Genomic DNA, 17,961 nt, shown 5'->3' on the forward strand with positions numbered 1-17,961 from the left:
ACAATCCTTACAACATCTCTGGGAAGTAGGTGCCATTAATACCCCTGTTTTATAGAGAAGGAAATTGAGTCAAACAAGCATTAAATGATTTTCCCAGGGTTACACAGCTAGTAAGTATATGAGTTCAAATTTGAACTCAAGTCTTCCTGACTCAAGGCCCAGTTCTCTATCTATCGTACCACCTCGCTGCCCAAACCTATGGTCTGAGGCCACATTTGAACTCAGATCTTCCTGACTGCAGGCATCAGCACTCTACCTACTACCTAGAAGTTCCCATTAGATTGTGAGCTCCTTGAGGACAAAGACTGTCTTTTGCCTCTATTTGTATCTCCAGAATTTAGCAAGGTGACCAGCACAAAGAAGGCATTTAATAAGTGTTTACACATTGATTAATCAGTACAATGAGAAACTATGTACAGAATAATAAGCCAGAGATACTAAAAGAGTCTGAAGAATAATAAAAGGTTATATGCAAGAAAGTTTTGTTTCATCTTTTATCGTATTACCATTTTTTTTTCAAAATTTAGAAAAGTATGTAGTACCAGGTGGGCCAAAAGTCATTAATATTTAAAGATTCCTTGATTTTTTTGTTTTTAATTTACAATACCATGGCATCATATGCAGTATAGATAGGAAATGAATTTACATTACTTGTGAAAAAATAAAATCTTGTAAATGGCAAAAAATAAAGAAAAAGTGATTTTCAAAAAGTTATGAAAACATCAGACCACTTCGTGACTTTTGTCCCACCCTCTACATGTCAATTCTCAGTTAAATCAATTATTCCAACTGCAATAATTTACATTTGAGAGAATCGAGAAAGAGAAAAATAGGAAGGAGAGGAGAGAAGGAGAGAGGAGGTCTTCCCACAAATCTCTTCCCCTTCTGTTATTCAAGGTTCTTTTCTCTATACTCATTGAGTATACATTGGAGTGGAAATGAATAAAATGTTATGTTACATACAACATTTAGAGAATCACTAATGGGGGATGTGGGGCAGCTAGATGGTGCAGTGGATAGAGCACTGGCCCTGAAGTTGGGAGGACCTGCGTTCAAATCTCACCTTGGACACTTGCTAGCTATGTGACCCTGGGCAAGTCACTTAACTCCAAATGCCTTAAACATCTGGGGCCATCTCCAGTTGTTCTGATGTATATCTTGCCACTGAACCCAGATGACTCTGGAGGATAGAGTGAAGTTGGTGACCTCGCACAGCCCTCCCTCACTTAAATCCAATTCAGTGCAAATCATGACATCACCTCCCTGATGTCATGGTCCTCTTCAAGAGCAAAGAGGGGGTAGACCTCAGATAACAACAGCAAGGGCAACAAAAATGAATGACCCTCCAGTGCCATAGACTGCAAAGTAGGCTCCTAGAAGACATTTCCCCAGAGGTGTTCTTTATGGCAATGAAATCTCTAATCTTGTCTGATACATGTACAAAGAGGAGAGCAATAGGGACCAGATAGGGACCTGTGATTTTATTGGTAGAGGGAATCTTTGGGGAGGAGCTCCTTTTATCAGTGCAGGAAGTCAGGTATCTGTAACTTAAAGTCTCAGAGAATTGTCTAGAATTGTTTCTCTATGGGTATACATGCATGCACACATGTACATGTGTGTACATGGTTGCATAGATATACATGCGTGTGCTTGCACACACATGCATATATGTGCTGTGCATGCTTGAATATACACTATATATTGCATTTACATGCTTTGAGCTTTGCAAAGTACTTTACAAGAAATGAATGTACATGCACATGTATATGTGCACAACACTATATGTATGCATATACATACGTTTGCACTTCTGTGCTTGAAGGTTTTCAAGGTGAGGTAGAGAGATAGAGATAGAGGGAGAGATAGAGATGGAGAGCGATAGAGAGAGGGGGGAGGGATAGAGAGAGGGAGAGGGGGAAAGGGAGAGGGATAGAGAGAGGGACAGGGACAGGGACAGGGACAGGGAGAGGGAGGGGGAGGAGGGAGGGAGAGGGAGAGCCTATATATATTATATTGTCTGAGCCTCACAACATCCAGGAGAGGTAGGTACTATTGGTATTATATTCATTTAGCAAAGGAGGGACTTGAAACTTGGGTTAAGTAATAAGAAAGCTATTGAATGTCAGAAGCCTAGTTTGAAGGCAGATCTTCTTGACTCTAATATCAAGAGCCCCTGCCCCTCCAGGAAGTTGAAGAGCTGCGGAATAATGACAATGATAATAATGTTGTTGTTGTTATTGAGTCATTCCAGACACTTCATGACCCCATTTGGGGTTTTCTTGGCAAAGATAACCATGGTGTTTTGGCATTTCCTTCTCTAGTTCATTTTACAGATGAAGAAACTGAGGTAAACAGGGTGAAGTAACTTGTCCAGGGTAACACAGCTAGGAAGTGTCTGAGGCTAGATTTGAACTCAGGTCTTCCTGACTCCAGGCCCAGTGCTTTATCTACTGTACCACCTAACTGCCCATAATATGGACAATGATAATAATAACAATGATAATAGGGGGCAGCTAGGTGGCACTTAACACTATTTGCCTCAGTTTCTTTATCTATAAAATGAGTTGGAGGAGGAAATGGCAAAGTCTTCCAGTATCTTTGCCAAGAAAACCCTAAACGGGGTCATGAAGAGCTGGACACCACTAAAATGACCAAACAACAACAAAATGTATAAATTTGCACACATGCAGAGATATATTGATACACACACATGTATACATATGTCGATATATGGATTATAAGTCCAGGCCAGATACATACATACATATATATACATATATATATACACATACACATACACATATATACATATGTATATATGTGTATGTATCTTGATATATACACACATAGTTAGACATACATATATCTGGACCTGTGATCTCATCAGCATAGGGAATTCCTGGTGTAGAAACAAATTCTACCAATGCAACTGGATTAATAATAAAATAGCTAATAATAGCTAGCATGTATATAGTACATTAAGGTTTGCAAAGTCTTTTATAGCTATTTTCTCATTCTCACCCCCCAACAACCCTAGGAGGTACATATTATTATTATCTCTATTTTACAGATTAGAAAAGTGAGACAGAGATTAAGTGACTTGCCCAGCGTCACATTACCAATAACTGTCTAAGGTTAGTTTGGAACTCAGGTCTTTGTGACTTCAGGTTGAGAACCCCATCCACTGAGCTGCCTAGCTGCTTCACTTTGATAGCATTTCCCTTTATTATCTTGATGAACAAATCCCCCAAAAGCAGAGAACAAAAGGAAAAGAGATCAATAGCAACTTCTTAATAATAACTGTAATACAATACAATATAACACAATACAATACAACATACATCTCAGGAGATGTGGTGGGGGTAAAATGCTAGATTTGGAATCTGAGAATTTACTTTCAAATCCTGTCTCTGCCATTTACTAACTGAATGACCTTGGGCAAATTACTACCTCAGTCTGGGCCATAGTTTCTTTATCCATAAAATATAACAGTCAGACCAGATCCATCAAGGTTAGAAGTTGGGGATCAAGAGCCACATCAAAATATTAATAAGAATAAGTCACATCAAGAGCCCATTCGAGAGGCTTACCCCTATCCAGCTACCCAGTTTCGGCCTTGCTCTCCCCACTCCAACTTTTTAACTCTTCTCAGACTTACAGTTAATAATAATATTGCTGGTGTCTTCATTCCCTAAATTCATAAAGAAGAACTAGATTTTTTCACCTCTGAACTCTCCCCCTACAAATCCCAGAGAAGCAGGACAATTTAATATAACTGCATTCATTCATTCCACTCACTCATTCAACAAATTGAATAAACATTTATTGAGTACTCATCACATAAGAGGCACTGTAGTAGGCACTAAGGGAACATTCAATGCTAAATAAGATAGCCCACTTTAAGAGATAGGAGACAAACACTTCAACTGGGCATGGGGTTTAGCTTACCTGTGGGTGCCTCTTTTCAGGGAGCAGCCAAAGGGAACTTTGCTTCCAACATAACTCCTGTGTGATCACAGCTTATACTTTTTTAAGGGGAAATAAAAACCAAAAAAAGATCTAAACTATGCAACCACCTGGCACACATACTCCTGATGGGTTATCTGTACCTCCTGATTCATTATTCTGGAGTTCCAGGGAGAAAGGACTACGACACACCCCTTTGAGAAGGAAGAGAGAAAGAATTCTCTGAGAGCATTCTCCCTCCCCTCAGAGTCAATATAATTTTTGAAAAGAGGAAGGAGTCCAAACTTGGGAAAGGAAAATAACAGAGGGGGGAAATCTACAATTGTGGTGCAATAAAGAACACCTTTGCTTCAGGCAAGTATTCTCCCCTCCCTGATAGCCAAATGACCTTCTTCCTCAGACCACACCTCCCACTTTATTTTGCACCTCTCTGATTCACATCTGATTGATGGGACTGATGGGAGGGAACCTGACAAAAGAAAAAAAAAAATGAAGAACATGCCAAGATATGTTAGGCATATTCTTTGTTCTTAGAGAAACCTGGGGCTAAACCTGCTTAGCTTCTTTATAAAAGTCTCTTCCTCTTTCTTCTGCAGAGTCCTCTGATTGAAACAATGAAGAATCTAATTTTACCAAGCAGCCACCTCTCAAATCCTTTACTAATGAATTTTTGTGGTTGTTCAGTCATTTCAGTTATGTCCAAATCTTTGTTGTTGTTTTTTTTGTTTTTGTTTTGGGTTTTTGTTTTTGTGTGTGTTTGGGTTTTGTTTTGTTTTGTTTTGTTTTTGTGGGGCAATGAGAGTTAAGTGACTTGCTTAGGGTCACACAGCTAGTAAGTGTCAAGTGTCTGAAGCTGGATGTGAACTCAGGACCTCCTGAATCCAGGGCCGGTGCTTTATCCACTGTGCCACTTAGCTGCCCCCGTGTCCAACTCTTTGTGACTCCGTTTGGAGTTTTCTTGCCAAAGATACTGGAATGGTTTACCATTTCCTTCTCTGGCTCATTTTACAGATGAGGAAACTGAGGCAAACAGGGTCAAGTGACTTGCCCAGGGTCACAGGGCTAATAAATGTTGGAGGTTGGATTTGAACTTAGGAAGATGAGTCTTCCTGACTCCAGGCCTGGGACTCTTTCCATTGCACCTCCTAGCTGCCCCATTACTAATGAATTGCCTATGCCCAAAAGTCACTATGGCTATCCATCATCTTAGATCTAATATATAGAATCAAGGAAGTGTCTTATCTACCTTAGACAGTCTGTATCTAAGACTATTTTCACTAACTCCTCCACACTCACCACTGCTACTGACAGTTTTAAAGAGAGCAGAATGATTTCATTCCCCCATGCCTTCATCACCTGTGACTTTATATGAGGGAAAACAATACTCTTCCCAATAATTCTCTGGAACTCAGCAGCGATGTGACAAAGGCTCTTTTATTTCCTTCTGGTGAGAAGGAGGTACCCTAGTGTGCAGTTGCTGGGTGCAAAGAAAGGGGGCTTGCAGATCCTGTTTTAAATCCTAGTCCTTAATGCAAATGGACCCTCCCCTTTTTCATCATTGGTCCTATTACTCAAGGGTTACAATCTATGCACAAAAACTAGCTAATTGGAATGCAGTATTACCATCCCTAATCAGTTCTTCCTTATATGGGCATAACTCAGGAGTGGACCTTATTCTTCCTTTTATGGACACAACTCCGGAGTGGATCTTATAGAGACCAGGGCTCCTTAACCATGTGATTTTGTTGTTGCGGGGGAGGATACGATCTGAGACCTTTGTCCTAAAAACAGGTCAGGAGGAGTATGATTGACTGTTATATACTCATTGAGAAGAGACAAAACCCATTTTCTCAGAATTTATAAAAAAGAAATCTGGTTCACAGAGTCCCATTAATGAAAGTATCACTGTAGATATTTAATTAATATGAATCAGTGATTAAGGGCCTTGTGAGTAGCATGAACAAAGGTCTGTAGAAGTTGAGGGTTGGGAGAGATCACTTCTGGCTGGAATGATCACAGCAAGAGGAAGATGTTAGCTGTGTGCTGACTCTTGAAGGATAGATAGGATTTTTATATGCAGAAATGAGAGAGGCGAAGGTATTCTAAGGTGAAGGAATGGACCAGAGATAGGCAGGCACAAAGCATGTTGAGGGAATGATGGGTAATTTACTTTAGCTGGAGGCTGGAGTTTAATTGAAATTTAAATTGAGACCACCTTGTGAAGAGTCTTGAATGCCAAGCTAAGAAGTCAAAACTTTATTTGGTACGCAGATGGACAATTTTTGAGCACTCATTGCTCTCTTATTGTCCAAGTAGCTCAGGAAGGTCAAGGGGAAAAGAACCAGAATAATGGAAGTCTAGTAGTTTTGTAATTATTTTTTTTTCTTTAATGTTTCTTTGGGGGATAAGAATTTACTATTTCTCCATCCCTTTTTGAATTCAATTTCTATTCTGAACATCTGTGTCCCCATATTGGGTTTTGTGTGTGTGTGTGTGTGTGTGTGTTTGTTTTTTTTTGTTGGTGAGGCAATTGGAGTTAAGTGACTTGCCTAGGGTCACACAGCTAGTAAGTGTTAAGTGTCTGAGGCCAGATTTGAACTCAGGTCCTCCTGACTCCAGGACCGGCGCTCTATCCACTGTGCCACCTAGCTGCCCCTGTGTGTGTTTTTAATGATTTCAGGTGATTTCAAATTAACCTTACCGTATCCACAAGTGTTACAAACAGCATGATGGGGGACATTTGACTAAGGGCCTTAGGCAGAATAGGAATTTGGAAATTTTCTTAGAACAAAGCTCTGCACTGGGAACAACAAACCAAAGAGAACAATTGAACCTCTTTGGGCCAAGCCCTTAGCCAGAATCTTTGGATGGAGTGGGAAGAATAGAACAGAGGTGGATCATGAATCACTTAGAGAGACAGCAAGACCTTGAGAACTGAGCTTGCAGTAAGGCGGATCTTGGTTCTTATTCCACCTCTGATTATTTATTTACCAGCAGTAGGATATTGGACAGATCTCTTCCACTCTAAGCCTCGGATACCCCATCTTTACAATGGGAACAGAAACAACTATAATAAAGCAAACCCCTTGGCATCACCATGAGGCTCAAAGGAAATAGTATATTAAAACATTTTACAAACTTTGAAGCCCCATATAAGTGCTAAATAGTATTATCTGCATACCTGTCATGTTACCCCAGGTAAATTCCTCAAGGATGAGGAATATTTCATTTCTTACTTTTGTATTTGTAGCACCTTGTGTGCAGTCATAGCTTAATAAAAGGATGTTAAATTTTAGTGTAAAACACATTGTGGGGGTAGTGGCAGCTAGGTGGCACAGTGGATAAAGCACCAGTCCTGGAGTCAGGAGGATGTGAATTCAAATCCAGCCTCAGACACTTGACACTTACTAGCTGTGTGACCCTGGGCAAGTCACTTAACCCTCATTGCCCCACAAAAAAAAAAATAGAAATTTTTTACAATGGTTAAATTTTAAAAAATGCATTGGGGCTAAAAATAGTCATGTGAATCCAAGGAAGCAAATAGACTTTTTAAAAAAATTATTTTTATGTTTCATTGAAGAAAAAGATTCTGTAATTAAATCGCTCAGTAGGGTGTATTGCTGAATCACAGATGACTCATCAATAAACCATTCCAGAACCCATACTAGTTTTCACCTAAAAATCTGTTTATGCCTTCTATACTTAACTCCTCAATACTTCCTGGTGAGAAAACAGGGCTACTCCCCTGCCCCCACACACACCCATAAGAGAGGGAGTCTGGAAAAAAAAATGGTAAACAGCTTGGGTTTTGACTGCATAATATTTATATTGCATTGGTCTACTGGCCCAGGACAGGGCAGACCTTATGGGAATAGGATGAATGAGTAGGCACCAACCTCAAGGATGTTATTGGGGATTTGTGGGGATGGTTAGAAAGGCCCTCTTGTTCCAAACATCTTCTCCAATGGTCAAATGTTCCATGAACACAGGGAATTAACCAATCAACCAATCAATCAACAAGCATTAATTAAGCACTTACTATGCAATATATGTGCATCCTTACATTTCAGTAAGCGTCGGATTGTTTCCATATGTTCCCCGGGCATCCTTATCAGAGAACTTGGCTTCTCCTTCATAGAACCTGAATGCCTCTGTTAGCCCTCAGTCCTGAGCACTGCATAAATGCTGACTAAATAAGAAAAGCCACTCATTAAGTCTTCTAACATCTTGGGTTTATTTGTGTTGGCTTTGTGTCTACAGGCTGATCACTGTGGTTCCCATTTAAAGGGCAGGGTCGCAGGAATAAACAGCAGCAACACCAATCCTGAGAGAAAGAAAACAGTAAATAGAAGGCAAGCTCATGGAACTTGTTATTTAAAGCTGAATCCAGGGCTGGTGCTTTATCCACTGTGCCACCTAGCCACCCCCTGAGTGAATGGCAAACCCAGCAGGGCAGTAGGAGGAAGGGGCCTCAGCCTGCCATTGGATAGCTAATTATTTTTAGCTAATTATCATAGACCACCCTGTGCTTAAGTTCTATGCTGCTGAAGGTATGCAAATGCTGTCAGATCCTTCCAAATGGAGCACCATGGGCCACAGACCTGATCACCCCACTCTGGTTTATACCTCTGATTCTTTCTTCTCTCTACACCTGCTAAAAGGGAGGGGGAGCAAAGTCAAGGCATCCTGTGGATATCTTCAGATAAATACCAACTGTTGAGGCACAACAGTTGGGAAACAGAGAAAAGTTCCTAGTTACAACTCTGGAAGATGTGACAAATAAAAATAACCTCTCAAAGAACAGCTAGAATAGGAGTTCTTAACCTGGGAGTTCATGAACTTAAACAAACATATTTTGATAATTGCATTTCAATATAATGCATTTTATTTTATGCATTTAAAGACAGTATTTTAAAAAGGGCTTCACTAGGGTCCATGGCACAGAAGGATTATGAACCCCTATAAAAGAGATAGCCAGAATGGAGGATAACTTAACAGGAAATACCTTCCTCCTACTGCCCTGCTGGGTTTGCCATTCACTCAAAAAGCATGGGAAACACTGCTCTGGAGAGTCTAGAATAGATTTCCCAGGGCTGCCCCATAAACAACTCATTTCATAGAGGGAGACACAAGTAGATTTGGACAAGATCTCAATTTTCCCCGAGAAGATAATGAATAGCTATCATGACTGAAGAACTGGTGATAGCTGCTTAAAACATTTAAAGAGAGCCCTGCCAACTGGCTTTTCCATCATTGCTGCCATCTTTTTCCCATTTATTTTTAATGGTTACTTCCTTAAGAAGGAAGCAAATTCAAAACTGTCAAATGTAAGAAGCAAAAAAATAGCAACCACCACCCTTGGGTACTTCAGTCCTGAGCTAAAGTGACCCTCTTCTGAAATTGATTAACTTGCTCCCCTATTCCATCCATTTTAGATGTTTTCATCATTATAACCATTTCTATCAAACAGAGAGAAATTTGGTTTACTACTCTGTGGGAGACTCAAGAACAAATACATGTGGCCAAAAATCCAATACATAAGCTATTGGCTAATGCCCCTTGATTGGCAAATTAATAAATGGTGCCACTGTTGCTGTCCCATGTCCAAGTTAATGATTCATTTATTTAACTGATTGCTCAGTTCTCTATTTGGTGTATAACAGAACATGAAAATTAAAGCCAAGAACAAAAAGTTATTGCCTTAGATTCAGAAAACACTATTTTTATGTGTTAACATACCCTAATAAAGACAGAGATAATTCAGTTAATTAAATATGCCAGTAGTTAGAAATGAAAGGTCAAATCAGGCACCACTGACTAATATGCAAATTAGTCAGAGACTATTTACTGATAGCTAATAGGCAACCTCACATTTAGAGTGATACTTTTTTTAAGGGAAGTCATTTTCATAAAGGAATGACTAGGCATTCATTTGTGAAATATTCAGTTTAGTTAGAAAATGCTTATTATGAAGGTATGAATATTAATGCTGGGAGATATTTCAGCAGATAGAAAGGACCCATGTCAGCTACCCTTAAGAAAATAATATTCAGTGATTGGAGTACTGTATGCTATTTCAGGCATGAAGAACAATGTGAGATAAGACTCAGAGTGGGACATATTGTAAATGACAGGGAGGAACTTTGCCTGACTGGATGGAAGGTAGGCAAATGCCAGGACTTGATAAGGGTGGGTAAACTTATCTGAGATCTTAAAGTCTAGAGATAAGACCAGAAATTGACTGTTTGGGAAGACTGATAGAGAGTCTGCAGAGGATTTTAAGAAATGATTTGATTCAGCACTTTCACAAATATTTAAACACCTAGATGATGGATGTCCCAGGTGCGGTGTGAAGATAAAAATGAAATTTCTTGTAATATAAGGTGCTTACATGGGAGAGGCAGTGTGGTGTAGTGGAAAGAGCACTGGACCTGGCATCAGGAAAGCCTGGGTTAAAATTCCTCACTAGCTGGGTAGCCCTGGACAAGTAAAGACTTCTGTCTGCCTCAATTTTCTCATCTGTAAAAAGGGAAAGGGGGGCAATAATAGCTTCTAAGAATAAAATGAGACTCTTATAAAGAAAGTGCTTACAACCTCTAAAGCATTATGTAAATGCTGGTTATTATTATTAGTGTTGTTCCTAAAACCCTCTTGGCTTCCTTTTCTTGTCTATAAAAGGAGAGATTGGGATTTGGACTCAATTGTCTCTAATATCATTTCTGGCACTAACTCTATGATTCTATGATAATAATATACCTCCTAAAGAGAAAGGGCATGTACTCTGTCAAGTAAATACGCAGTAATTTCAAGAGGGAGGAAGCTGTTAAACATTGAAGAGATCACAAGAGGCCTTGTTCACCTGGGGCAGCTGAGGTGTGTCTTAAAGGACAGCTAAGGATTCCACAAGGCAAAGGAGAGGAGGGAGCTCATTCCAGGAATGGAGGATCATTTGTAGAAAAGGGCAGAGATAGGAAATGGAATTTGAGAGAATACCACATACAGGAAACATCTGTTAGGTTCATTTGATTGGAACTAAGTGTGCCAGGTTGAAATAATTTATAAAGAAATGAATTTCATTTATTCTCTGAAGGAGTCTATTCCCTGATACTAAGCATTGATTAGCACTAAGACAAAGGAATTTAAATTAGCATTTGATAGATTGAGGAAATAGTTGTACCTGGGGAAATTCTTTGTTTTTGTTTGTTATAGTTTCTTTGTTTTTTTTTTTTTTAATTCAATGGCCAGGGAGAAAAAGGTCATCACTAGAACTGGCCAATGACAGCAGGTTAAGAAGGAGGTGCCACGGGTATAGACACCTTGCTCTTAGCAGTGAATTGAAGAGATAAACACAGGTGTACAGGACTTGCCAAATGATGGAAGAGGAGATGAAAACAAATACAGGTGGTTGGCACTGGCTTCAGTGTACACATCTGTGAGCTCATTTTAGTAACTACAAAAGCATGGTTTTGGAGATCAAAGCTTCTGGCGTCAGACACTTACTAGCTGTGTGACCCTGGGAAAGTCACTTGACCCTGTTTGCCTCAGTGTCCTCATCTGTAGAATGAGCTGGAGAAGGAAATGGCAAAGCACACCAGCAAAGATAAAGAAAACCCCAAATGGGGTCATCAAGAGCAAGACATGACTGAAATGGTCGAACAAGTCTCATTCTAAATCATGTCTATGAGTGAGCATGATATAAGAGCAAAGGAAAGGTCTAGACAAAGTATTCTAGCAACATTTAGGGAAAGTGAGAGACTTCACAGATGGGGAAAACAGATTTCATGGAAGAAATGATGATTAAGGTAGGTCTTGAAGGAAATGGGTTCCAACTGGTAGAGATGAGGAGGGAGTATATTCTAGGAAAGGGGATGGTCTAGGTGCATACACAGAAGTGGGAGAAGGCAGGATGCAACTGGGAAACAGCTAGTGTTTCAGTTGGTCCAGAACAGAGTATATAAGGGAGAAAAGTGGATAATAAGGCTAGAGAGATTTTAGAGACTGCTAAGTGACAGGGTAAGGACTTTGCAGCTTCCTTATCCTAGAGCTTCTCTCTGAAATGCAGTGTGGCATGATGGTTAAAGAGCTGGCCTCAGAATCAAAAAGGCCTCAGTTGAAATCTTGCCTTTTATATTTTGTATCAGACTTGGCAAAGTATACCACCTATCAACAGGTAACCGCATAAGATACAAATTGGAGAGAAGTTACCAACTAGCGGCTGTAAGGCGAATTCCTTGATCTGCTAGTCAGAAAAGCCCGAGTTCAAATGCTGCTTCAGGCACTCTGTGACTTTAGGAAAGTCAATTAACAACTCTCAGCCTCAGTTTCCTCATCTGTAAAATGGGGGCAATAATAGCACCTACCTCCCAGGGCTGTTGTCATGTGATTCAAATAAAATAGCATAGAATGTACTTTACAAACCTTAACATGCTATAAAATGATGGTTACTATTGTTATTATTCCTGATACAGATGAAATCAGGAGTTCACTCCCTGCCTTATCCTATTAGTGATATGAACCCACTGAATAAATGATACTTTAAAAAAAATAGAATTAAGGTCTTTCATTGGGGCAGAGGAGCTATAACTCAGAGTATCACAAAGCAGATAGCTAGGAATACCCCAATAAATGGTATTTTTAAAAAATTGCTTAAAGATGAAGACTTGGGGACAAACCATACACAGACATATAAACTTCAGCCACATCCATAGATGCCTCCCCCAAGCTCCTCCTGTGTTGCCTCTGGTCTGGACTCTCAGAGAATATATACCAGCCACACATAAGCCCTAGGAGGCCCTACCAAATAGGAAAGTCATCAAGCATGGGCCCAGTGGACCCAGCACCAACCACCATCCATGAACCAACCTAGCTAAATGCCAAGGGGCTCACCTCCAGAGGGTTGTCCATAGTAAGTCTGCCCAAGGCTGGAGGGGACTGTGATCTGATGGGGGACATGTGATATTCCCACTAATAACACCATGGTTTCAGAGGCACAGGAAGTTCAGCAGGATTAGTACTGGCATCTTTGAAGAAAAGGGACAACCCTGTAAAAAAACCTTCCCGGCCTCCTGACATTTCTTTCTAGGAAGCCCCCTGAGAGTCCTCAAGTTCACCCTGGAGCTACATTTCTGCACAAGCCAGACAGAGGGAGAAACTTAATACAAACAGACCTTGGGAAGAACAATGCTGTGTCCATGAGATCAGTGAATCAAACCAAACATGATGTGCAGAATGCCAGACAGGCTCATTCCTGTTGATGAGAACCTCCCCCAGAACAAAAGAAATCTGATTCCAATCCTGGGCAGTTTTGTTTTATTTAATTTAATTTTATTTTTCTTTCTTTGACATCCCGGCTGTGCTAAACTTCCTCTGAAGGACAAACATCTGAGGAAGATGTGGCTGGAGATTAGGACATTCTTTGTTGTTTTTTTAGCCATCCCACATGTTGACCCTTGGTGCCTTGGAGTGTCCACCAAGCAGAGGGAGACATCTAGTGGTCAAAATAGACCATCTGGACAAAGCCACACAGTCAAACCAAATGACTGGACCGTGCAGGAAAGGATTTCTTGGTCTTCTGCAAACCTGGCCTTTGTAAATTTCCACCTCTACTAAGGTCCTATGAAAGGTTGAACCTGCTACTGAAGCATGTGGAGTTCAGGATCATTTCCCATTCCTAGTCTGTGGAGAGATAAGCTTAAAAAATATTTTAAGTACAATGGAACCACATGAGAAAGAATGTTGGGTTTTAGTGGGGTTTTTTGGGAGGGGGGTGGGGGTGGGAAATAATGTGAAAATGAACATGATATTGCTGTCCTTCATCTTACCATGAACTGCATTTCAAGTCCCAAGCTCTGTACCTTATTAGCTCTGTGACTTGGAACAAGTCATTAGATCTTTCTTGACCTTAATTTACTTATCTGTAAAATGGGGAGACTGTACCCAATACCTCCAAAGGTCCATTCCAGGTCCAGATCTAGGATCTAGGATCTTGTGACTTCTACCTGGGCCTCAGTTTCTTCTTCTGTAAAATGAAAGGATTGGACTAGATGGTCATCTCTAGACCCAGAACCTTATGTTCTTCCTTGACCTCTTGCCATCAAGTCCTCATCTAATGCCATAATTTTTTTTTTTACGGGGCAATGGGGTTAAGTGACTTGCCCAGGGTCTCACAGCTAGTAAGTGTTAAGTGTCTGAGGCTGGATTTGAACTCAGGAACTCCTGACTCCAGGGCCGGTGCTCTATCCAGTGCACCACCTAGCTGCCCCTTAGCTGCTTTCCTAAAGGTCACACAGGTACTAAGACATGTAAGATAGTAAGGTGTTAGAGTAGGTAAGGTATTATTTGAACATCTATTTGGCACAGTGGAAAGAGTGCTGGGCCTAGACTCAGGAAGAGTCATATTCATGAGTTAAAATCTGGCCTCAGACACTTACTAGCTGTGTGACCCTAAGCAAGTCACTTCACTCTGTTTGCCTCAGTTTCTTCATTTGTAAAATGAGCTGGAAAAGGAAATGGCAAACCAGCTCAGTATCTTTGCCAAGAAAATCCCAAATGAGGTTACAAAGAGTCAGACACAACTGAAAAACAACTGAACAACAAGAAAGTATTAAATGTGAGAATTTAAATTTGAGGACTTGCGGATAGAATATCACCTGTGAAGGCAGGAAAGCCTGAGTTTGAATTCTGCCTCAAATATTTAATAGCTCAGTGACCCTGGTCTTCTTTAACCTATTTCAGCCATTTCTATAAAATGGGCATAATGATAGCATCTTCATTATGCGATTTTTGTGAGAATCAAATGAGATAATGATGTAAAGCTCTTTGAAAACCTTAAAATGCTGTATAAATGTTAGTTACTATTGTTATAATTATTTTAATAATCTAGGCAGACAGGGATGACAGCTTAAGCCAGAATGGGGATAGAAAGGAAGGAATGAATATTATCAACGCTGTGGGAAAATAGTTTAGAGGACCTAGTAACCAATATGATGAGTAAGGAAGAGAGAACGGTCCAAAATAGTCCTGAGGTTATGAACATGGGACACGTAATGAATGACGTCCATAGACAGTGATAGTAGTCAGAAAAAAGAAAAGGATTCGGGGAGGGGGTAGTGGGGGAAGAGGCAGGAAATAATCTTGGTTTTAGACATACTGAGTTCAAGATGCCAGTGAGATACCCAGGAAACATGCCCACAGGCAGCCAAAAATGCAGGGTTGATGCTCAGAAGAGAGGTCTAGATTAGAGAGAGATTTGGGAGTCATTTTAAAAGAGGTGGAAATGGAAGCCAAGTGGTGGATGGTATTGTCAAAGGATAGAGTGTAGGAAAAGAAGCGGGCTTAGGACAGACCTTTGGGGAGCCAAAGGACCAAGAAGAAGATGAGAGGAACCAATGAAGAAGACAAAGAAGTGACTAGATAGGTAGGAGGGGAGACCAGAGAATGTGGTGTCTCTGTAGCTAAGGGAAGAGAGAGTATCTAGTAGGAGAGGTAGTTAGGTCTGTAACTAGAAATTTATTCACCTGAGAAAAAAAGAAATTAAAGTGGGGGGGGTGGTGGAGACTCAGTGCAGTGCTAAAGAGGACAGTCTATGAATGGGTGCAACTGCATTGGATGATGGTATAGTCCCTCCTTTGCACCCAAAGAATCTAGAAAAGTATGTGGGAGCAGGAAAAGGGTCCACTGAAATGGGATAGTGGTGGAAGTGGCTGTAGCAAATTGTGGCATTGAAATAGTGTTTGCAACTGAAAGGAAGCACACATTTGCTGGATGTGGACATACTGGGCAAAGCCCTGTTCACTCTATGCTATTTATGGTTCTAGCATGGGGTGAATGAATGAAAGGGTGGTTAACTTACTAGCCGTGTGACCCTGGGCAAGTCACTTATCCTTGTCTGCCTCAGTTTCCTTACCTGTAAAATGAGCTGTAGAAGGAGATGGCAAACCACTCCAGTATCTCTGCCAGGAAAACCCCAAATGGGATCACGAAGAGTGAGACACAGCTGAAACAACTGAATGACGCCCCTTGAGATTTCTTCTCTGGTTGTACTTTGAATCACTGAGCATGGGCACCTGGTTATTCAGGATGGCTATTTGTCACAGTTCAATAAATAAAGGGAACATCCTTTCTCGACATTAGCAGAACTTGCCCGTAAAATTTATGTTCATTGAATGAAGCAAAATTATTACAAAATGGGACTAGTTTAAATTGATTGATTTAGGCTCTCTTGTTCTTGCTATCAATTGATCAGACAAATAGGTATTTATCAAGGATGTGTCACTATGTTCCTATCACTGTGCTAGGAGCTTAGGATCCAAAGACAGAAATGAAATGGTTCCTGCCCTTAAAGGGGTTATACTCCATCACTCTGAACTCAATGGCATGCTTAACAAGATAATTTGGGGCTTCAGGTACAACAAACAAATTAAACATAGTGGCAAAAATATCAAAGAAACAACTTAGGTATAGAGCAGCAAGCGATTATGGATCCAGTGTGATATATTGAGAAAAAGGGCTGAATGTCAGAAGACCTGAATTAAAATATTATCTCTTTACTGCTTGTGTGATTTTGGGGCAAATCATTTCACTAATCTAGGCCTTGGTTTTCTCACTTATAAAATGGGAGAGAGGCCTGGATTAGGTGACCTTTTAGATCTCTTCCATTGCTTAAATCTGTAAGATGAAAGAATCACCCACTGTCGCTATTTTAATTGTTTTAAAAGTAGCATAACTTTTGTTGTTTAGTCATTTTTCAGTTGTGTCCAACTGACTCTTCATGACCCCATTTAGGGTTTTCTTGGCAGAAATACTGGAATGTAAAAAACACTGGAGTGGTTTGCCATTTCCTTCTCTAGCTCATTTTACATATGAGGAAACTGAGGTAAACAGCGTTAAGTGACTTGCCCAGGTTCACACAATGAGTAAGTGTCTAGGCTGGATTTGAACTCAGATCATCCTGACTCCAGGCCTGGCACTCTGTTCACTGTACCACCATAGCTTAGAAAGTAGAACAACCCTTTCCCTTTGAGTGAAATGTTTTCAGTGGGACTTGGAAACAGCAGAACAGTAGTTCACATAGCAGGTTTCCATTGTGGGATGAGGGATGAGGGCCATCCTTGGGAGAAGTTGGGGGTAGCGATTATGAGTCGGACTGTGGCATAATGCTTAGAGTGTTCAACTTAGAGTCAGGAAGACCTGGATTCAAATTCTGCCTCAGACATCCTGTAAACCTTTGGCAAATGGTTTACCCTCTCTGAACTTCAGTTTCCCTGTCTTTAATATGAGGTGGTCCCTGCTGACCTCTAAGGTTCCTTCCATTTCTGAATCTCTAAATTTGTGATCCTATGACTATGTCATACCCCATAAAGAAGCCCAAAATTTCCAGGAGCCTATCACAGCTTCACCCACTTAAGTGGGGGATTCTCCAAGTCTGACCCTCCCATCAAACAGACAATAGGACCTCCTTTTACCTATTCATCCACCCTTCCAAACTCAATTACCTCCTCCTCAGGCCCACCAAGAGCCCCCAAATGAGCACATCTGAAGCTGTGCAACTAATATTTGTGATCCTTCACTATTGTTTTCAGATTTCCATTGTTCTGTGTCTTAACGTGGGAATGCATTGATAGAATTATTGCCGAAGAGACCCTTGTAAGACTGTGGGACTCTCTAATAGACACATCTAAAAATGCATGATGTGGATATTTGTGAGGCCATCGACTAGGAGAGAAGTAAGGCTTGGGGGAGAAAGGGGAGATGAAATTAAAATTGGACCAATATTAGGGGCAGCTAGGTGGTGCAGTGGATAGAACACTGGCCCTGGATTCAGGAGGACCTGAGTTCAAATACGACCTCAGACACTTGACACTTACTAGCTGTGTGACCCTGGGCAAGTCATTTAATCCCAATTGTCTCACCAAAAAAAAAAAAAAGGTTTTAAAAAAATTGGACCAATGTTACAGTCTCCTAAAAAAGAAGTCATCAGTTCAAAAAGAGCAATGG

The sequence above is a fragment of the Dromiciops gliroides genome, chromosome 4, assembly GCF_019393635.1.
Source record: "Dromiciops gliroides isolate mDroGli1 chromosome 4, mDroGli1.pri, whole genome shotgun sequence".
Classification (NCBI taxonomy): domain Eukaryota; kingdom Metazoa; phylum Chordata; class Mammalia; order Microbiotheria; family Microbiotheriidae; genus Dromiciops; species Dromiciops gliroides.